At 38.0% G+C, this 23754-nt stretch overlaps 1 protein-coding gene across 8 annotated transcripts in view; it reads right to left on the bottom strand.

Moving 5' to 3' along the window:
* CRACD (capping protein inhibiting regulator of actin dynamics) overlaps window positions 1–23754 on the bottom strand; it is a 127475-nt gene that overhangs the window by 63977 nt on the left and 39744 nt on the right. For all 8 annotated transcript variants that reach the window (XM_021532279.3, XM_021532357.3, XM_021531955.3 and 5 more), the window contains exon 2: window positions 4223–4362. The gene's annotated coding sequence lies outside the window, so the exon portion shown is untranslated. The remainder of the gene's footprint in view (window positions 1–4222; window positions 4363–23754) is intronic.

Here is a 23754-nt window from a genome sequence, read left to right as displayed (position 1 = left end):
AAAACAGAAACCAATCCTAATTTGGCAGGCATGGTTTCCTGGCCTTCTGAAAATACTGGCTTGTCAAAAGAAATTTGAAAGAAACTCTGAAAACATTGAAAAAATTCAAGAATCATCAAGTTGCACAATTTGGACCCCATTTTAAGATCTAAGCTGCTCCAGAATACTCCTGGTGAGCATGGAAATCTTGCTTAGAACTAGTCAATCTAATTAGGAAAAAAATAATTTCAATTCCAACTCTAAGCTGGTGACCAAAAGAAAGAAACAGATTCAATTACAATCAAGCGATACTCTTGCAATCAAATGACTTCACAAGAATTAGCTCTGCCTTAGAACATATTATATTCATTTTCCTAAAGCTCTTATTCTGTATTAAGCACAAAAATTCAAAAACATACAGACATTTAGAGGCTGAACATAAATACTCCTCTGATTTTAACATAAATATACCATCCATCTTATTGAAAGGAAGTAAAAGCAGAAAAAACTATTGCAAAATTATCAAGACAAGTTCTTGCATACTGGGCAGCTTCCTCAAGAAACAGAACAGATGCAAAAGGTAACCAGTTCTGTTATATATTGGGAAGATAAAGGAACATGAAAAATGGGACATGGCATCTTCTTTTGTCCATTATTTTTTTATTTAGAGCTGTCATACCATTATTTCAAAAGGAGTTGATCAACAATAACTGTGCTCTTCAGCATGATGGTATGAGCTTTCAGAGGAAATTTATGCAGAAGGAGTTTGAGCCTTTTGCTTCACTTACTCCAGGCTCTCTGGAAGTTCCCAAAATTGTCAGGTAGCTTCCATATTATAACTGATCTACTTACTGCCCTTCCACTGTCCTGCCAGTAATAGTCAAAAAAGCCAAATCTCTCACTGCTTGCCAGCTTGGTAAATATCAGGCATGGATCTCGCAGCTCTTACCAAGAGCTTAGACTCTTGGTGCTTAGACTCTCAGGCTGGTAACCTCCAATGCCCTCTGTGATAGCCACAGAGAGAAATACACCCAACCAGCAGGTATCCCAAACAGTATATGAAACAATTATTGGATATTTACTGTATAGGTTTCAGATCATCAAAATCTTGAGCATTTTTACTGTAACTATTGCCCTACAAGTATTAGGAGATGGATGTAACCACCCCAGTTTTCAACTCCTGCTGCAATGTTCTGCAGACAGTGTGATATGCTGAACTTACTAATTAATTGCACATCAGAAAATACTTTCCATGGAACTGCAAACATAATTCCAGATTGCTGCAACTCTCAAGCCATCTTCTTAGTTGTTCTTCTCAGGTCATGGAGGCAACAATGGCATTGATTCTTTCTAAGTACAACACAGGAGACTGGTATGGCTACGGTAAGCACAGGGAAGTTTTTTAGAGAAGTTTTGCACATAGTGTAAGGATGAAGCTATCCAGCTGAGCTCCATACCCCAGGTCCAGTCCTGCATGGCCAGAGGCACCAGATGAAAAAACCATGGACTGAATAAGCAAATTTCTCAGGTGCGTGGAGTCGCTCGTTACTGGGCTCGAACGAGGAGATGACATTGTTCTGCACAAAAACAAGCGAGGGCTGAATTGCAGAAGAGCATGAAGTCTGAGTCCATTTACAGTGAGAGACTTCCTGGCTGGTTTTGTGATTTTAAATTTGAGAAGACAACCAATTTGTTCACATTAATATGCGGAGGGTTTGCAAATCAAGGGACTTTTCATGTTGAGGCTTATCACTAAAACTCATTGCAAGAATAACACAAGAGAAATTTAAAAATATGAAAAATGAATCATGAACAAATGCTACAACATAACATTGACTAAACCAAGGTCTCTGTCTTCCTTGCAGGACCCCTTCTTCATTAAAATAGGAAATAGATTCTTTGCATAGCTAATTATTCAACAGTGACTCATTTCAGAAAATCTTTGTTATTTTTACTTCCTCTGAAGTGACTGAAAGTACACAGCCAAATGTATCCATAGTCATTAAGTGTTGTAAGAAAGAAATGTGAATTGGGCAAATATAAAGAACAGGAGAAGCAAAATTAGGAGACAAGAAATTGCAGAATAAAGGGGGGAAATCTTTGGATGATGCAAATTAAATTTAAAAAAAAAAACACTTTAATAGAATACCAAAGAACAAGATTTTCTGTACTTCCACTTTTTTGTAGAATGAAAAAAAAAAAAAAAAAAAAAAAAAAAAAAAAAAAAAAAAGTTTAATGGACAATACCTCAAAGGAAATCTGAAGTCTCTGGAAAAGCTGGGTAGGATCACCAGTAAATGTGAGTCTGAAGCCATGAGCATTTTAGCTTAGAAAATGTGAAATGGTGGAATGAATTAGAAAAAAAAATAGCCTGCATTAGGAAAAAAACCAAAATATTATACTTCAATAAACTTGTTCAAAAGTTGACTAACACTACATTCACAAATGATTTACAGAGAATCTCACAGATTAAACAAAATCTCTACTAACTGAAAATTACTTTCTAAAAAAGGTTTGGACATTTTCTGCAGTAAAAAGTAGAATATTCTAACAACAGCATATGTGGGTGGTTACGAAAGAACATTGGGTACACTCTCAGAAAAAAAAAATGTAGGTTTAATTCTCTTGGAAGAAATATTATATGCAAATTCTCCACAGAAACCTATGTCTTGCATATTTTCATTATGAAGTTTGTATTAGTCAGTCTGAACATGCTATTGTACCTGACCACCCTCACAGACTGTTCTTTGAACAGCTGTATTTTAAGGCAATGGGTATTGTATCTTTTTGGGCAAAATATAAAATGTGCTATTTGAAAAAGGCTGTGTTGCTTGCAAAAATTAAGTCTATTCAAAGGAAACAGAAGGCAGTTCAGAATCTGTGATCCTTACATACAAATGGCGTGGAAATTTGAGGTTAGACAGAGTGGGTAGGAAGCATCCTGTACTCACAGAGCATTTTCCATTGGTGTGTGGCACTCTTATTACCTTTCTGCTTTGAGGAAATAAAAACATGTCCTGCTTGTAAACAGACCCCATCTCATGAACAGTTATGTCACAAGCACTTTTCTACCCTCAGCTAAGGTGTAGAAGGTTTTTGTGGTAGAAAACTGTCAAAATTACTATAACAATCTCAAGAAAACAGAACCTTTGTTTCTCAGCAGCAAGCCAATGCATTTCAGCTGAACATTTGTTGTCAAAGAGTTGTCAAAGATATCTGCTTGTCATTCATTCTCTTGCCACATAAAACACCAGCCAAACAAACATTTTGGCAGGACAGTCACAAGTCAGGACTGACAGGTAACCAATAGTCTTTTGAATTTACAAGATGATTTGGGTTAGACAGCACAGATTCTCTAAAACCACAATAACTTCAAACAGCAGAATCACATTGCTTTGTACAAAAGCAAACGCAGCATTTCTATGTTAGACACACTCCAAATCAAAATTTATAGGTATGTCCTGTAGGTAGGGCGTTCACAAACGTGTTGAACACATTTGTCCTGGAAACACATTGTAGAATGGCTGCTATAGAAAGAGATTATCAGAATTTCAACATTCCCTAGGAAAAAAAAAAACAAACCAAAACCAAACAAAAAAAAAAAAAAAAAAAAACACTCAAAAAAACCAAACTTTGGGTGGGGTGTGCAAAGAAAATCTGAATGTAAAAGATCCTCCATTGCTGTCACTCCACTTTCAGAGGTACAGGTGCAGGGTCCAGTATGTTTTAACTGTTCTCAACTTCTTCCAATACTTTTTAGAACTGAAGCATCTAAGGAAGTAGAATTGCAAATATTTTATAAATATTTATCAATCAAACCCAGCAGAAAGGGAGATAGTGCAGATTTGTTCTGATAAAAGCACAAATGGCAGAACTACTCCTTAGCACTAATTCCCAGCAGCAGCATTCTACGAACACGCTGTGTATGTCTTGGCAAAATTCACTGGAAGCTATGTAACACTTTGCATGGCTAACAAAAACTTCTGTGCTTGACATGAAAGATAATGTTTCCTGGTTTACACAGTACTTCTTTTTCCACAATACACACAACCTACAAAAGAAGTAGTTTTAAGCTCAGGAACAATTGCATTACATTCTCCCTTTTAAACAAAAAAAACCCTTTTTTCTAAGTTAGAACATGCAGGTTAAATAAATGTTTTAGTGTTCAATTATCTAAATTTTCATTTGTGAAATGAAGACATCACTTCCATTGTTAAAGCATCAGCAGGAAAACCTTTCTTACCTTTTTTAAGGTGGGGTGTGGTATTTTCTACTTCCAGGCAGTCTTGCACTCTCTCTGAAATGGGTGTTTTTCTTTAATATAAGTGATCAGAAGTCAGGATATGTTGCTAGGGACCAGAGGTTGACATTCTCCCAGGCTGCCTAGGTATAAGTGGAAAAGAAAGAACTTTAGTTCAACTTTTCTAGGCAAACCTGAGAGGGTTTTGTGTTTTCACTCTTCTGAAGGGTGCTTATAAGCCGAGCAATTCTTGCCTGCCACATCTCTTGTAAATGGTTTGAGATGTCTGCAGACTAAAGAAAAAACAAATGAGAAAGAAAGAAAAGATATTGCAACCTGAGAAATTTTTCATTAGCTTTGGATTTCCCTTTGAGACTTTTGTACAAAATGGTCTTTCTTTCCTCCTTCTAACTAGCGAAATGGCAGCACTTTTTTATTTTTCCTTCCTGCAGTTCTAAATAAGTTATTTCTGAAGAAAAATATGTCACTGGTTTTACTGTAGTTTGTCTGAAATAAAAATGCCATATATGACTCTCTTAAAATGAAAACCAGAAAACTTCTAAAAACTAAGCTTATAATATCCTTGGTTTTCCCTCTACTAGAGTATGGAGAAATAAGTTTTAACTATTTTTCTGGCAAAAGATAACTAAATATCTTTTTTAAAATTAAAAACATATCTACTGCAAAAAACTTAAATTAATCTATTTGAATAACTGCAAAACAGGAAAAATTTAAAGAAGTGAAAACAACCTGCAAAATTGACCAAAGCAGCTAGTTTTTTGACAGATTTTTTTTTTCTTCTCATTTCACTATTTCAAAACTAATTTCAAGTTCTACTTTGAAAAATTTACCTGTAATTTTATGATTTTGATATATTATTCAAAATTTTAATCAAAAGTTTTTTATTCTTTTTGGGGATTTTTATGCTTCCTTTTACATATAACTAGAAGGATCAGACAGGGAATTTGTAGCAACTATACTATTCCTAGACTCTATCAGTTATTAAATAGCATTTGCTATGTTCATTCATCCTTACATCCTTAGGCAGCCACAAATAAGAGTATTTTGTTGTAACAATATAATTACTGTATAGGCTAAATTACGCCCCATTTGACAAGACAAGAGTAGGTGTATATTTGGTTCTTGGTAATCAGATCAAACTGCTTCCAAGCATTAAATTGTTACTGCTAAAGTTCAAGGACTAAATGTTGGTGAGGGCTCTCAGGCTGCCAAGACACATGATCTAGAATTGTACTTTTGCTAGGAAAGGTACCTGAACAAAGCAATCTGTTTAAGCTAAGAAATGAGAAATTAGCACTCAGTTGACTCTGCACCACTCATAATATTCAGAATGTCTTGACAGTGTGAACGAGGGATCAAAAAGCAATATGAAAACATCCTGAGCATGCCAGGCCAATTCTAAAAAAGAAAGAAAAGTACTCCTAATGTATATGACAAAATTTTAACATCTCAAACTGGTGCTTGTGTGTAACTTGGTACATCAGATGTTAAAATGTCATATACACACATCAACCTCTAATCTAATTCTCACTTGCAGACTCAGCACTACCCTCTTTTTTTTGGGCACAAGATGCAGCATTCACAATAGGATGTGCAACGGTCTGAGCATGGAAAGTTTGTGGTCTGCATCAGGTCAATGTAGTTCTGGCAAAACAGGTAGGAATACATTTCCTTTGTCACCAGAAAACATCCCCCAGTAATCCACTGCCAGTGCAAAGATCTCTCTTAGTTCATAGCTTTAAATCCTGCACGCACCCAAAATGCCTGACACAGCCTCTCTGGTGTCCCTGCCCTGCAGACATCGTGCTGTGAACTGGCAGAGCAGAGAATATCTCTCAGTGTGCTAATTTCACATGTTTCCCTGCCCTTTCTGCACCACAGTGACTTATGGCAGTGGCTATGGCATCACAGAAACCAGGAGTTCAGTGAACGTGCAATGACGAGCCTGCTGTAACTGAGAGACTTCACGTCTGGTGCCTTGCCTGCATCCCAAGGGAACCAGAAAATCTACCAGTCCATTAGAGAGAGCCAGTTTTCAGTCTTCTGGGTAAGATTTGGAAGCATGGGAGCAATGGGCCAACTTCTGAATTAGTTTATTGTTCTCAAAAATCAGAATTCAAAGCACTTCGGACTCCTGGGTATAAAACAGACCTTCATTGTTCAAGGTGCAAGAAAAAGAAATTTTGCACAACCGGTGTAAACTACTAAGCTCAAGATGTGTGCAAGAAGATGCCCTGGCAGTAATAGACAAACAGAAAAGGTCTTCCTTTTATTTACTAACGCTCTTTTAATTCTCAGGGGAAGACATGAAGATGGATGGATTTGGAAACATTTCAATGAAAAGGAAATTCCTGAAAACAGGCCAGCATGGAATATTTGGATCCTGAAAGATTGTTTAAGGAAACTATTCTATACAGTCCTTTTCCAGTACACCATAAAATTGAATGCAGAATTAGAAATACATATTTCCAACACAGAAAGCTAAGCAAATGCACATTCTGCATACACTTAGGGAAAACTACTACAGTAATAAGTACCTGATAGAAGCAATGATGCCAGACCCGTGCAATTCTGAGCAGAACAGAAATCAGGAAATAATATGTAGCCTCAGGTTTCATTTGAGAACACAGACCTCTACGTTGTGCATTTTATCTTTTCACAATCTACACTCTACCTCAAGACATAATAATAGTACAAAACCTTAGAACAGAGAAAGGCCATTATAAAGCAAGTCCCTGAAAATACCTACTGTAAGCCTAGAGTTACAAGTGGTAAATTGATCAACTGGTCTATTTTCAGCTTCTCAGACAATAGTTGTTCTTGTACTTGGTCCACATGGTTTCTACTTTGCCACAAAACACAAGACCAGTAGACAATTAAGCATGGCAAACTATCAAATATTTGTCCATTAAAGGACCCCACTAGATCTTTTCACCCTGCTTATTAAGTCCCCATTCTGCTAAAAACATGTTTCAGCTTATCAGGATAAGTGAGTAACAGTCCAAAAGGAAATATAGTCAGCATATCACAGGTAAATATAATCAACATACTCACAGAATATTTTTTTAATGCAAAGGAAGCCTGTGATTTAAAGAATAAAAAATATCATCAGACATAAAAAACCAACAGCAACTGCTGAAAAAATCAGAAGAGTGTAGAGATACCTGCCCATTAAAATACTGAAAATTATGACTCAATTTCTCATTTAATGAATAAGAACCCTCTATGACTTGAATGGTTTCTTTAGAACATAGTACATCTCTCCATTACTAGAAACAGGGCTAGCACATTTTAAAACTTGATCCTCAAATTAATTTTAATAACATTTAAAATTAATGCATTTAGTACGCAGTTAAAATATATGGAATATCAGTTAAAACATACATGTTTTCCAGACTACTTACTGATAAAAGCTTACAGTGAGTAGTTAGCTATGAATCCTAAAACCATATGGGTTATGGTTTGGATCAGAAGGGACCTAAAGGTCATCAAGTTCCAGCTTGATGCCATGGCCATGGGCAGGGACACCTTCCACTAGGCCAGGTGGCTCAGAGCCCACTCCAACCTGGATGTGAACACTCCCACAGGTGGGGCATCCACAGCTTTTCTGGGCAACTTCTTTCCATGCCTTACCACCTTCACAGTGAAGGCTTTCTATCCAATATCCAATCTAACTCTTTCACTTTAAAGCCATTCCCCCTTGTCCTGTCACTACATGGGACCTTGCGAAAAGTCCCTCTCCAGCTCTCTTGCAGGCCCCCTTTAGGTACTGGAAGGTGCCCTAAAGTCTCCCTGAAGCCTTCTCTTTTCCAGGCTTAACAGCCCCAGCTCCCTCAGCCTGTCCTCATAGAGAGGTTCTATGGAGTAGGAAAAGCAGAACAATTGAGTAAAACACTTTCAGCATGGTCAGGCTTAGGAGAGAAATTAGTACTACAAACTGTTTTATTAGCAAGTTATAGTATATTTTGATATCAAGGTTTAGCTTTAAATTAAATCCAAAACTAAAATGAACACTCATGCACTTCTTTGGTGGCCACTAAACCTTAATTTCTCTGTGCCAGATACTGAGCTTGTTTTGTGTTGCACATGGTACAAATCCATTGCTTTGGATTGCTGCCTTTGATAATGCATCATTAGTATCCACAACTGCTCAAAGCAGAGAAAATAAACTCCAGAGATCATATTAGATCAGATTAACACTTTATCACGGTACCAAACTTGGGTTTTCCTCTCCAGCCTCTGCAGTATCACAATTCCCAAACACGCATGTTCACACCCGCACACAGAGCTTTAGAATGGCAAAGTTTATTACTTACATCATTACTTCCTTCCCAAAATCAGAGGTTTGGACTGTTCAAGGGGAATGAATCCCCTCATTGCAAATACCAAAACTCATTAAAGAAAAAAAATGCCAGCAGTTAGGATCTGGCCTGCCATTTCTTAGGTTCCTGCAAGTTACACATTCCTTAACCAAAACATATATAGGAGTCAAAAGGGGCTACCAGGACACCATTAAATGTACCTTTCCTATCCATCCCTCCAAATATAGTAGCAAATTATGTTTTTACTCTATATGCAGAAAAAAGTTTCCAAGCATGGTGGGCAAAATGTATGCTCACTTCTCAGCCAAAATTAAACTCACATGTTTTCATGAGCTAAGTAAGAAGTTAAGCATTCAGAACTAGTAATTAAAAGATATGCAAATAACAGAAAATATAAAAATCACATTTAATAAATAATATCTCAAAAAGGAGCACATGAATTCTGGCATAAAAAGAGGTTTGGTAACTTAGCATGCCTATTATGATTAACATGTATTGTGTTACATGTATTGTGAACTCCAGGGTATCACAAAATGTTTTTTAATTCATACAGCTGTTTGATGGAAAAACAAGCAGTAAAAATGTTTTGCTCCCAGTCTTCAATAGAGATAGGAGTGGCAGAGGTGGGAGTGGAGAATTCTCCCAGATCTCCTTATACTGTTATTTCCAGCCATGCATTGCAAGGAATCCTCTTCTGAGCTGCAAACCCAGGAAAAAAAAATAAAGGAAAAAAAATGACCAAAATCTCTGAAAAAGATCTGAGCTGACTATCAGCAGTATTCTGCAAGCCTGTATGTCTGAACAATACACTCAATGGCAACAAGGTAGAATGATGTAAAGGATGCAAAGAAGACCTCGCTCTTCCCAGTGATACCCAGTGACAGCACAAGGAGCAATGAGCAGAAGCTGAAACACAGGAGGTCCCTCTGAACCTCAGGAAATATTTATTAACTGTCAGAGTGACCAAGCACTGACACAAGTTGCCCAGAGATGTTGTGCAATCTCCATCCATTGGAGATGTTCAAAACCTAAAGGCACAGAGTCCTGCACAACAAGCTCTAGCTGAGCCTGCTTGAGCAGGTGGGTTGGACCAGATGCTTCCAGAGGTGCCTTGCAAACTCAGACAACCTGTGATTCTGTGAAAATGGAAGGGAAGAAACTAGGAAAGTAATTCCCACGATTAGGAAACAAAAAATTGAAAACTTTCCTATTTTTTTTCAAGTACAACCCTATTTATCACAAGCCAAAAAACAACATGAGTAAATAGGATGAAACTGGATCAACAGACCTTCAAAACAATTGCTGTTGACATTGTAATTTCCCTGGGTCATGCTGACATCATTAAAAACTCATCTATCTAGTCAAGGTTATAGAGATAAAATCCAAACGCAAGCAAAAGACTGGGTAAAAAGGAAGCTTTGATCTCCCAAACTACAGGGTAGAAATAATCTTGTTAGAAAAACCTGTCAGATCATAAGATGAAAAATGCAGATTTTGTGGGTCTGATCACCCCCTATGTGCCTCTGTGCTCCCTTCTCTTCTCTCCAGCACAGCCAGAGGCAGGGAAGGTTAATTATATTTGCACAGGTCAGTCTCAAAGCTGCATCAAAGACACTGGGAGACATCCAGATGGGTAAATGAGGCTGTTTGACCTGTATGATATCCCTGCTGATAAGGCATGGAAAGGGGAAACTCTCGTGGGCTTAGGTGTGGGAACTCAGGACATCCCTCTGGCTGCCCTGGCTGTCTCAAGACTCTGGCAGGGGGCTCGGAGACCTTGGCACGAAGTCAAGAACAGCTGTGGCTTCGATTTTAGCCCATGGAAAAAACTTTGTATGAGGAATTACAAGCCACAAGGGTTTGAGTAGAGTGATAGTTGAATTAACACAGGGTAAAAAAGTAGAATTTTAGTGTTTTAAAATAAGGGGTTCAAGGGGACAAGATGGAGGGATTTGGGCATGTCCTGACCTCCTCCTTCTTCTTGCCCTCCATGTCTTGCTGTGGTGGTGACACTTTTCTGTTGGTTTAAGGCAGAGACACACTGTCCAACATAAATAATAGATACTGGCACATTGTTGTAAACATAGTACAGGTAGTTTTTAGTATAAAATGATAACACCACCCCAAGGTGGGGGGAGTCTGTCACAGACTGACCTGCTAGACAGACCGCAGCTCCTTGATAAAGCATTTTACAGATAAAAGAAAACAAACAACCTTGAGAAGCTGACCCTACGCATTCCAACTTCTTCTTTGGCTGTGCAGCTGGGAAGCAAGGACTTTGAATTCTCGGGGTCACCTCGACCTCCAGACCCCCAAGACTGAGGGGAGCTTCACGCACTGCAGTAGGAAAGTGGGTGCATCTTTGCAATGACTAATGCACACAGTCCTGCAGCACAGCCAGGGCACACTGTAGTTTTACCTTTAACTTCTCTGTCAGACTACCCCATCTGCTCTCTGATCATGCTTGGCTAACCTCAACCTGTCCCTAGCCATGGGGAGCTTGCACAAGTGTGAATGGAAGTACACTTTATTGTGTGTCAGCTATACTTACGCTGGCAGGATTTAGGTGTAAATTGCCAAGGAATAAATGGAAACCCAGGTTCTCCCTTGGTTTCTTTTCCACACACTTTATATGCAACACTGCCTTAAGAAGACATAGCTTTTTATTTTCAAAACAATAAACACAATAGATCATGTGCTTTAAAAACAAAATGTCATTTTCTTTCTCAAATACCACTAATATCTTCAATTAGAAATGCTCCTAATACACTATGAAAGACAAAAACATCATCTATTACCATGTCATTATTTCACTAGCAAGATCTATGATTTTTCTTCTCTGTTTATTGTGCCAAGTATAACCTCTAATGCTTAGGGGGGAAAAAACATTGCCTCTTTCTTTTCAGTAACTTAAATGATAATACAGGTCATGAAACACTGCAAGATTAATTTATGATCGCAAACTCCTCCAGTTACTTTTTGTCCACTAAAGGTGTAATTCAAAACACTGTTCTATGGTTATGTTCATTCCTGACTATATAACCACAGTTTCCAAACATGGCTAGAAAAATTATTTGCAATATTATGTGACCTGTTTCCACTCTCTTTATTTGATACAAATTGAATTCTGTGCTACAGGCTAACTTAAATGAGGCTGTAAAATTGTTTGAGGAATAGGATCCTGCTCTACCACAGTAAAAATTTTTTTAAAAGTAAAAAAAAAACCAAAAAAAAACTTCAGTCAAATGAACTTGAAAGAAAAAGAAAAAGGGAACAAAAAAAGCCTAAGAGACTCCTGTCTGAGGAATGTCATATCACAAAGTGCACAGGCAGCAAATGCCTCATGGAGTAATGATGCCTAACCCTACTGTGTACCCGAGAATATGGAGAAAAGGAAATTTTCTTTGAGGTCCTCAGTCTGTGGAGAAATCACTAATGGTTTGTTTCAGGCACTCGCTCATGCAGATATAAACCTGCCAGCTGCCTTGGAAGCTCTCTGAAGAAAGGCACTATATAATCATAAATCCTTAATGAACAGAGTGACCTCATCTTTGGGTAACTAGAGAAGCTTAAACCCAACATGCTTTATAGGTAGAAAGTCTTCTAGTCAGCAGTGCCACGCACCAGTGGGCAGTAAACACAAGAGTATCCATTCTGACGTTATTGAAGATTCCTCTTGACAGGCTTTGTGTTTTTGTCTCAACCACTACAGGTTACGGGTGGCAAAAAGCAGAAGCTTCTGAGGAAAAATGAAGTCACAGTTCAATAATTAAGAGTGGGAACCCTGCCTGATCTCTTTGTTTCATCCAAGGCTTGCCTGAAGTAAAGCATTTAACAGATGTAAAAAACATCTTGCTAACTTTAGGAACACAAAACCGGGAATTGTGTCTAAACTGATAAACGATGCAAAGCTGTTAACACAGACCACCGAGGTCCAACCTGTGGCACGCAGCACCAACCTGGAGAAGATGGGGGCCAAACACAAAACCAGAAACTCTGCTTAGTAATACCCAGCTCTCCCAGCCCCACCCTGCACCCCACACCATGCCAAGAAAAGCCCAGCTTTTTGGGGTTTTGTCTTTTCAGCCCAGATCCCTCACCTTTCACCTATGACTGCAGCTGCTCCAGCCAAACATCCTCCCTGGCCCATTCACACGGAAGACACAGGAGGCAAAGGCTGCCAGCAAAAGCCAGGAAAAAAGGGCAGCTGCTGGCATGAAGTCAGACAAGGAAAAAGCCTCCTGCACAGGAATAAAGCTGCTGCTACATGAAACAAGGATCAACAGATCCAAAGTATCAGATCCAAGTCATGGGAGATCAAGGCTATGGCATTTGACAGAGACTTCCGCATTGCCTAGAATAAAAAATTTGGTTATTCCAAATTTTTCCAGTAGCTGCAGGTATCTTAATGTCCTCAAGAGGACAGCAGTCCTTTAAAAAGCATTTAAATGAGACAGGACATTGCAGACACAGGTGACTGCAAGATCTGACTGCAAGAACAACCCAATGAGGTTGTTCAATATATAAACATCACCTCTGAGGGAAAAAAACCCAAAGGCAAAGATTTCTGTGGGTTTTTTGGCAGAGCAGAAGGGATGCTGTGTCTGGTAAAGTTAGCCAAATGAACCCATGCTGGACAATCCTTTGGGGCTAGCAGTTCTGTGACTGATATGCTGCACTTTTTCCTCTCTGTAGAGAGAAATTAGAGGGAGCACTACACTAGCATCTTCATCGTGCTAACAAAGCAAAAGAACTCAGCTGAGTGTTGTTCCAGCTGCATGCAATGATTTCACCTGACAAATGGCCTAAGCTACATGCTTTACTGTATACATAATAACTTGTTTTCCAGCTACATATACAAGCAATGAAAGTACTATATTTTCCCAGCTTGTTCCAGCTAATTTGTCCTAATATGACAATTTGCCTCTGAAACTGTGGTTGATGGTTACTGGCAGCCCAGTATCTCATCCTGACAGGTGTTTCAGTTGTTGTCACATAAAGTTCACATCTGCTTCTCTCATACTTCATTGCTTAGGCATAGAAGGGTCTGTGCTTCTCTCCTCTCTTGCAATCCTGTTATCTGGAAATCAAGAAGTGAGATTGCACAAACACTTGGCACTCTTTCCCTGCAAGAAATCTATATGCAAAAAGCTACATTGTCTAGATGAGATTAATATCATTTAGTGATAAATCAATAGTTCCATTCCTGAAAACCTTGTAACCTTTTATATTTTCTCCCTCACATACAAAAAGAGAGAAGATAGAAAATGAAGTGCTGAGGACTAATAGTTTCCCTAATTGTTTCTGATTATCCTAAAGATATAAAATATGAAATGTACTAAATATCAAGAGATGGGAAGGGATAAGGAAAGGAAATAATTTGCTGTACTAAAGTCTGACAGTCTTCTATGAAATTCAAGGATATAAAATTTTTTTGTTTAGGACTTTCAGTGTTTGTTGTGTTCATTTAATAAAGCACTACATGTAGTGAAAGAGAAATTGTATGGGTGTTTGTGAAAAAACAGTTATGTAAAACTATAAAAAAACTCAAAAAACTCAAAGGAAGTAAAAAATCTCTTCAATCATTACTCTCCAGTTTACTCTTGTCTCTGAATGACCCACACCAAATACCATGGAACAATATTTCTTTCAATTCCATGATGCTTCCATGAATAAAATATATAACATTTCCAGAAAGCACATTAATATCTCTCCACTTGACGCTAAGAACTGCCCCTTATCAGCAGCAAAGTTCCTAAACCTTTTACTACCAGTGATAAATAAAACATAAAACTGTAAAACATATATGCATGCAAAAAATACAACTATTCACCCCCTTAGGCATATACACACAACCAGTCTTCAGGTTTTTACAATACATTAAAGAAAGCTTCAAACATCAAAGAATTTTTTAGTTACATTTCACAATGTGATCTTCCCAAAATATAAATAAAAAACTCCCCAGCTTTAGTCAGCGGAATTAAATAAAACAGCTAATAGGGCAAGAGACCTTTCACACACCTCACAACGAATTAGTATCTATTCAAATATCAAATATTGACTCCAAAGAAATTACAGCTCTGCTAGAAATTTTGCCCTTTTTTCCCACATCACCTATTCAGGGCCATATCTTCGAACACATTTGAAAAATGCCAGTTTGACATTTGTGGTTTTGTTGAATTAAACAACAGAATAAACAAGAAATAATTTTAAGTTTCTTCCTCCTCCCCAAACTTCCTGCTACATCTTTTTTAATCTCAAGAAAATGCACACAGAATTTTATATAGTTATTAAAAAAGATATCTTTTTGTAATTGTAGTGGGCTATAACTTCAGTCCTAGAAAAGATGAATGTGTGCTGCTTATTATTCGGTGTCATGCTGTTCCTTCACTTAAATAGTTCCGTCTCCCAGCAAAGTGAAGCAAGAGATTAATAGCTTTACTCTGTTTATTTTCAAATTGGAAAATGCATTTTTTTGCAGAAGCCATTCTTACAAAAAGAAATATATACTAGATGTAAAAGACCTTTTAAAAAGCAACCAATTATAAAATGAGTTCTTTATTTTAATAGGAACTTATTAATATGATATATATGACAGTATTTAAAGGATTCTGACTGTATGCTTTTTCTAATTACAAATTATCAGGAAAATCTCCTGGATTAAGTTTGCTGTGGACACCACAAATTCTATCAAGTTAGTGACATCTTAAAGCAGCTCAGATATCCTTTTCCAGGTATGGCTGGTTGTGCCATCAGCACCTCTAGTGTGACAGACAGAAAATGTATGAAGTGAAAGAAAGGTATCAGTGAAAATACAGCACAACAACAGCAGTGAGCATTTGTCTTTTGCATTTCTGGGACACTGAATAAGGTTTCACTCCTGCAGATATTTATGCTCACCTGGAAACCTTTTCTCTCCATGTGAAAAGATGTATGGATTAGGAAGCTTTCCTGTGCTTTTAATTTCCTAGGCTGTTGTTGCTCTAATCATACAGTTTGCATTCTCTTCTGGATAAGCATTAAAGTTTTTTTCTGAGTTTGAGAAGCATCCAACCTGTTTTTGGAACTGTTATCCCAGCAGTAAGAAGTTGTCACAAGCCTGTGGATCAATTTTATGTTTCTCATCTTTTCATCATCATCCTTAAAAGGGCACTTCTACCAATGAGATGGTAGAAGGTAAATATGTCAACTGCCAGTAGCAGAGACACTTAAATCTGCTCACTTTCTCTTAGTAGGAAGGTGTTGAGAGTAGGAAAACGGGCAGAAATTTGAAAGAAAACCCACTAAAGCAGCATGCCCTGAAGGGAGAGGAAAGAAGATGTGGAAAAAAAAGACTGCTGTGTTGTTTCCACGGACATGTACCAGGCATTTTCAGTGACACAACAAACCAAGACCACAGCTTCTCTGGAGGAGCAGGTTCTCTTGGTAGAGCTCAGATAACCTGGAAAAGCCCACCACCAGCTCAGCTGCAGGCTTCACCATTGCACAGTTGGGGCACATCCTGCAGACACACTGTGCAAAAAATGCTTGTTTTGTTGTTATATCAGGATGATTTTTGTGTAATTAGGTACCAAGACAAAAAAATGAGTGCTTTGAAATGTGTATTTGATGTCTGTTTGGGTATGAGATGAGCCTGGGAAGAAGGGGCTGGGTTGGGAAGTGGTATTTTCTCCCTCTGTCATGTCAAGGGGGAGGGAGAGAGTAGCTGGGTCGGCAGCTGGCCAAGGTCAATCAACCACAATTTGTTATTGACAGGCAAAAGGTTCTTCACCACCAAGGAATTATTCCAAATGTAGATTCACTTTCAGTTGTGCCCTTTTAAACCCAGAGATCCCAACTCCCATAAGACTTTCAGTGCACTGACCTAGTATTTTTTTCTCTTAATTTCCCCCCTTTTCTGATAGCTGGATAAATATGGCCAAGTGAAAGTGATATTGAGCACTGAAAAGGACCCAGTTACAAACCATTTTTCCAGATGTTTAGAAAGTTTGGTGTTTGTGATAGTGACATCAGAGAATAAAAACTGTTTCAATTACTTCCTGCATTCTTTTGCTTCAGTATTTCAGATACTGCCCAGTGATAAATAAATAAATACTCAATGGTGCTGGAATGACCATGATGCTCACTAGGGATTAAGTGACTAGGGATTCTGATGGGAATAGTCATATTGAAGAGAAGTCTATAGCAAGTACAAACAAATGACCTGGGAGGGAATATTAAAGTGACCTGAATGCCAGCTACAGAAGCTGGATGTATATACCAAAAGCAGGGAGCACGGGGATCTGCTATGGCAGCAAAAGCAGGTGAGCAGATAGAACACCAGTGCTGATACCCCACTGCCAGCAGATGAATCATTTGGCTATAATTGGGAATGCTCTTTTCAACAGCTATTTTTAAATAAAATGTCTAAGAAGCTTTCACAAGATCTTGCATGCTCTATTTCAGTTTCCAAGAAGCACCAAAATACTACCAGAAATTTTGGTTCCAGAATATTGCTGCCAGGAATCTCAGAATAGAATGAAAATTTACATAAAAGCATGGAGTGAATGTTTCCAGCTTGTTCCATCTTTGGTCTAGGTTCAAGGAGCCTAAATAACCAGTCTAGCATGCATGCCTAAGGCAAATACAACTTCAAATCTTTGATAAGTCCATCTGCTCTTGATATTAAAAAAATTATTCCCTATGCTAGAAGGAGTGAATGTTGGAAAATACACAAAGTGTTACGAAAAGATAACTTGAGGGGGACAAAAGTTCATTTGTTTGAAACAAAAAATGAACAGATCTGAAAAATTCTATGTTTCAATAGCAACAGAGACAGTTTAAAGAATAGATTGGATCACAATTAACAAAGATATGCTTTTCTCCCCATCAGTCAGTGTGTCCATTTACCACCTAGAAGTAAAAGCCTAAGAATTGGTCCACAGCTTGCTGTACAATAAACCAGATAATGCTGTTAGAAAAAGGAAAAAACAGGAAAAAAGAAAGGAAATAAAGCAGGAAAAAAGTCAAATTTTTAGTTTATATAAAAAGCTTTATACACATCCTCATGTGACAAATCATATCCTCCACCCTGCAGCCTTGAGTGCTAGACCTAGCTAATTTTGACAGCACAAAAAAATCCCTCTCTGATATGCTCAGGGTCCATACACAAATTACAAGGTTTTTCACTAATAACTCAACCTGTATTAAAAGAGAAGAAGAAGAAAAGCAAAGAAGAAATGCAAAGATGTCTGCACTGATGTTAATGTACGCACGCTGTCCAGGCAGGGGCTGGGTTGGTTCACTGCAGTAGTTAATTTGTGAGAGCTATATTTATGCCTTAATAGCACGAGTGATTAGTTTAAGCCTTTTGTTGATTAAAAATACTAAAAAACAATCTCTTAAATGCTTCCAGAAATTGTTATAAAAGAGAAATCAATCAAAATATTCACATAAGCAAGGTTCACAGTTGTAGCTTTTAACTGAATGAGAAACTGTTCCCTTAGGTGTCTTTAATCTATAAATTGCACCCTCCTGGTTGTATGGCATATCTTCTCTAGGCATGAAGTTATTAATGGAGACAGAACATTGAAGGAGTGCTTTAGAAAGCTTTCTTGCCCCTGGGGACTTGTCCCAAGGGATTACAGTAACCGAATGCATTAAGGAAGCAGTCAAATATTCTCCAAATGCAACCTGTACATTTCCAAAGAATTCAGCTGCAGCCAGATCACTTTAGTTCAAGTTCCTTGTGCCAGAAAAGCTTTGTCTCCTTGCCAGAATTAGCCACCTAATTTTAGAAAGTTCACCACACAAAGGGAACATGTGAAACTGCAAAGGAGGTGTTATCACCTCTATCCAACAATAGCAGGCTGTAATAGATCATTTCTCACCAAATTACTGTAGCTTTCCCAGAATTTTGATTTGGAAATAGCTATTTGGATCCTATGGGCAAGTAGGATTTAGAACTGTAAATCCATTAAATCCTGAACAAATCTCTGATGTCCACAAGCTACAAGGAAATGGCTTCTCTTGTCTAAGACTAGTCTTGTTAGACATTTTTTATTGCTAAAATACAAATTATAGATGCCATCTGGAGTGCAATGAAATAACTGTGATTGAGGGTAGTAACACACAAGCAAGTAGTTGTGACTCCTAAACCTAAGTCATTATAATGAAAGCAAATTTTTGCCTATTTTGCCAAATGGTGATTGTTCCGTCTTCTTTCCTTCACTAACTGAGTCGATTCTCTTCTCCCTCACCAGATGCTTACCTCAAATCCCCTTCACTGGAGTATGATCCTAGGGTTAGGCAACCTTCAGCATAGAGATTGCAACAAGCCATAGGACAAGAAGGGTGAAGCCTAGAGAAGAAACCAAGAACACTCTACTTTTTAAAATATTTTCCTGCCTTGCCTCCAAACCAGAAACAATAGAGCACACAAGGCAAATCAAAAATCCCTTATTTAATTATGAAATTAAGCTGAGAGTGCAGCAAAGAAATAAGCTGTTCTATTGTTGGAGTCTGAAATGCAAGGAATTCTCAGAACTTGTGGCCTGTAAGCCAAAGCTTGGAATTAAACACAAGATTTAATTTGAGATCTCGGAAAAGACTTCTAAACTTGGGTCCTAAAAGCGAGAATGTAGCTTTATAGTTTGAAGCAGAGACGTGCTAAATAGAGAAAAGCTTATAGTTTAAGATATAAAATCAAAGTAGTTATAGAGGTAAACAAAGAGTTTAAAATACAGTACTGTAGGTTTGTGTGTCATAACATGATTGATTAAGAAAGCTTACACTGTAACATGGATCCATAAGAACCCATAAGAAAAAATATTTAAGGATTGGGCCAAAGACATAAATATCCTTGTCAGTGTTTTATTGGTAAATAAATCCTTAAAAGGTCTTGTAACTAGGGGTCTTGTGACCTTCTGAACTATGCTGTAACAATGTAAGCTGAACTCACTCTTCCTACCTATATAAAAAAGATACGAAAAATAATCTGCATTATCAAAAATAATTCAGAGGTCCCGTCTCAAATTCCTTCCAAAATTCCCCACAGGTAAATTATCACTTTCCATAGACACAGTAAAGGGAACACAGCAAGGATGTGCAGGCTGGGAGTTGGGTTTGAAAAGAACAGAAAGGAGCCTCACATCTAGGCAGTGAAAATCTCTGTAGAGGAACAGTACTGTCCAGAGCAACATCACACAAATCCCTAGTGACCTGAGTAAAAGAGGGCTCTAGCATCAAGTTGTTGTAAAAGTGTTTATTTTCCCCTCTTATTTAGCATGCTACTCGTGTATCACCCACTCATAGAATCCACTCTAGAGAGAATTACTACATTTTCCAATCTGCTTGCTCTGAATTTTTGCCTGCAGAGCTGTCCTCACAAAAATCATTATTCTTGAAAAGTTATATGAGCTAAACATTTTAACGATGGTCTTGGTAGCAAACACCATTAAATACTTTGCATATTAACTACATCTGAAAAATGTCTGGAAGGTGTAGGAAGCACATCTGAATGCCAGAGCATAAAGCAATATTGGGAGAAAGCTCTACTGAGATCTCTCTGCTCCAGTGTAGTCCATGCACAGATCCACTTACACATTAAGAGAGGTTTGAGGAGGCAACTGTTGATGTTCTCTCTGGAGAATATCTCCAGTAGCATCCTAATTACTATCCAGGATTAGTAAATCCTAAATGAACATTCAAAAACTGTGATCTCCAGACATGGAAAGGGGATGTGGCTATAGTTATTTCTTTTACAAAGGCAATAGAAAGAGCCATGACATCCTGTCATGTCTCTTACAACACTTGAAATCTGGAGCAAGTAGGCTTTCCATTTCTCCAGTATTTAAAGAAAGGAGAAATCTCCTCCCTGTTGCTCAGATTAAATTTCCCATGAGTGAGAAGCCAGTTTCTTCTGAAAAAGTTAAAAATAATCCTCAGGACAGAACAGGTTGGGTTAAAAGGTAAACCAGGACAAGCAAAGTTGTACAAAACCTTCTTATCAAGACAGTTTCTGCTAAATTAACCACAGATCAATCAGGACAGAAGCAGCAAGACTTCCACAAGGAAACAAAACCTGTTTGAGACTTACACCCAGTGCTCAGACACACCTCACTTACAATAAACAAGTTCTGCACTGGCCCTTCTTCATTCTGAGATTAAGAGCTAAAGTTAGGATAGGTTTTTATTTTGTATATGGGGAGTTTTTTGTTGGTTTTAAACACTCCAATTTAGATCTCTATTTCATTCTGAAAACTCTTGGGAAGGGAAGGTCAAGGGCAAGAAACATGACATTAGAGGTAAAAGGTTTTGAATCTGCCCAAAATAGATGAACCCTTCTCTGCTTTCCAAGCTGAATGTTTCCCAAAACACTGTTGCTAAAATACCTACCATTCAACTGTTTCCATAAGTGTTTTAATTTTTACTTATTTTCAGTTTTAAGAAAGAGTAATTAAATTTTTCATTCAAAACCTTCCCCAAGAGTTTCTGTTGCCTTCATCTCCAGAGGTTACAAGCTCATCTTGGCAGGAAGGAGATATTATCAATGTTCCTTATTTAGGCTAGTAGCAAGATACTTCTGTCACCTCATCCTGAATTAATTTTAGCCGTCATGACAGGGGTACCTGAAACAGCTGTTCAGGAAGAAATCCCCAAATGTATTTACAATGGGAAGGATTTAGCACAAGCACGTTCATCTTCTTTACTGGAAACAAAATAGGAATAGCAGCACTTAAAGACAATATGTAAGGGTATTTAAACAAGAATAGCTCCTGAGTGCAATAAATACTTCATGCTCCCATGAGCTACAAATCAGTTGCAGCCCACTGAACCATCTGCTCTCACAACAGCTTCCAGCCTGCCTCTCTCACTGCACTGCAGTGTGGGTTGTGCTGCTCCCAGAAAGGGCTGGGACTGGGCTAGATCAGATAAGGAGAGCCCTAAGGGGCAGGTACATTTAAAACTGTTTTAAATTTCATGTCATATACTTGTCAAATACCCATGTCCTGTAATTGGAATTACCAAAGTTGAAAACATAGCAGGTAAACAGTTAAGAAAGAATTTCTGGGTTCCTCTAAATCTTACTTATGATAAAGTCAGTTCTCCCTGCAACTGAAATAAATTGTCCTACTGTCTTCCTGATGTGATCTTGCACAGCTTGGACAAGAACAGGGCCCTTCCTTATTCCATCACCTCTGAGATAACTCTGCAGGAAATGTGACACAAAAACATCTTTGTCCTGAGCTGTGTGCTGTGCTAGATGTAGGGAGCATCCAGCTGCTTTCAGCTTCCATGGAGCCTAGCAGAGGGTTAACCAAGATTTATGACACGACAAGGCACTGACATGCTTCTCCTTGCATGCTTTTCCTAAGAAGGTCATGCCCAAGAATTCTCCCCAGACCCTGAGATGTGACATTGGTAGCTGCTGCAAAATGCTGTTTAATAGGTGATAAGATCACCTGGGAAGCTGCCTGTGAGAACAGGGACCAGCCTGATGCACCTCTGTGTGGCTCCTCTGGATGAGAATTTCATTGCTGTGGCATAACACTGCTAGTGTTAGATGCTGAATGGTAAGGGCAGAATATGGCAGGACCTGGGGGGATCAGGGTGTGTAACATGACAGAGACAGGAAGGCAGAACAGCAATAAAGGCAGCACAAAAAGCAAAGCATGTGGATAAAATTCTTGTGGTCCTTCATATCCAGCTAAGTATAAAAGGAACTTAGGTCCTATCTCAGAATTTTGTTGAGGTCAGAAAAGCTGAGGAAATTTGTTTCAGATTAGCTCGTCTAAACAACTAAAACACCTAAACAATAGCTAAAACATCACAAAAATTTGTTCAAACTTATTACAACTTAGATATAATTACAAGATAGATATTGGCCTCCACTAGATGCTTTGTGCCTCATAGTGAAGTTGCTGGACTTCTGATGGGTGTAGCCTTCAGCCTGTTATTTCTCTTCTGTACTTCAGAAGTACAGAAGAGAAATGACCCTCTGGTGTCTGAAGGATCTGTTATCAAGACAGAATTAGACCACAAACCTTACCATTTAACATTAAATATTAAAAGTATATCAGAATGCCACCTTAGATGTCTTCAATGCTATAAATGCATTATTTTGAACAAGAAACCTGGACATTTCAACAATAAACCATTTCTAGGGGCATCTATATTTTCTTCTACCATATTAACCATCACTGAAGACTCAGGACTTCCTCCTGGGTAAAACCAAACATTTCATACGAGTCAGCAAGCTGCAATTCTACCACAGCATCATGCAAATAAAACCAGAACAGGTATCTTTAATGGCTCAATTTCAGTGAATAACAGAGAAAACAATATTTTTCATCAAGGTGATGAATTTTTTATTATCTCTATGCTATGAAATTTTCCAGTTCTAAGAAAAAAGAATAACATCTGTTCTCTAGGCATCTATTCATCCAGCTAAAGCCTTGTCTCACAGCAGTATTAATTTTGGAGGGAGAGTGGGACAAAAACTGCATTTCCCAAGAGTTCCACCCAATATTTTTAGCAATCTACATATTGTTTGAAATTAGGAAAACAAATGCAATTATCTGTTACTCTAAAAGAGAACTTTTAAGGTCCCTGATGGCTAACACCAGAAAACAAACAATTTGAGGATCAGGAAAATAAAAGCTCAAAACAACAAGGTCTTTAGGAATATTGAACTTAACTGCTTGACCAGAAGATATCGAACAAAATTTTATGCCTGGGTTGTAAGATCTTAGGATGCTGATAAGGATTTTTGCTTTTTGGTTGACTCATTAAAATTGAAAACTTGCACACCACTTTCTGCCAACAGTATAGAGAAGAATATGTTTTAGGTGTAATTTTTTTTCTTTATACATTATTCTGTTTCTGTACCAACACCTAGCAAATGTCAATACTCACAAACCTATCTTCATCTTGAGTCACTTACTTATATCTCCTTTTTTAAGACAAATTAGCGCTCCAAAAGAGTGGTCCCTGAGCAATAGGCTTCTGATGGTATCTGTGGCCAAAGAACATTGATGACAGCAAGTAAAGGAATGTAAAGCATGTTTAGCAATATTGAGCTGCTTTGCTCATGAGCCAGTGAACCACAGCACTTTTTAATGTCTTTGTCAGCACTTCAGATTTTCCAATGAAACAGTTGTTGTTTCACAGTATTACAAATTTCCCCCTGCATAAACAGTTTGGAAAATGAAA

The sequence above is a fragment of the Lonchura striata genome, chromosome 4, assembly GCF_046129695.1.
Source record: "Lonchura striata isolate bLonStr1 chromosome 4, bLonStr1.mat, whole genome shotgun sequence".
NCBI lineage: Eukaryota > Metazoa > Chordata > Aves > Passeriformes > Estrildidae > Lonchura > Lonchura striata.
The sequence above is the reverse complement of the archived record's forward strand: the minus strand, read 5'-3'. Positions and strand labels throughout refer to the sequence as shown.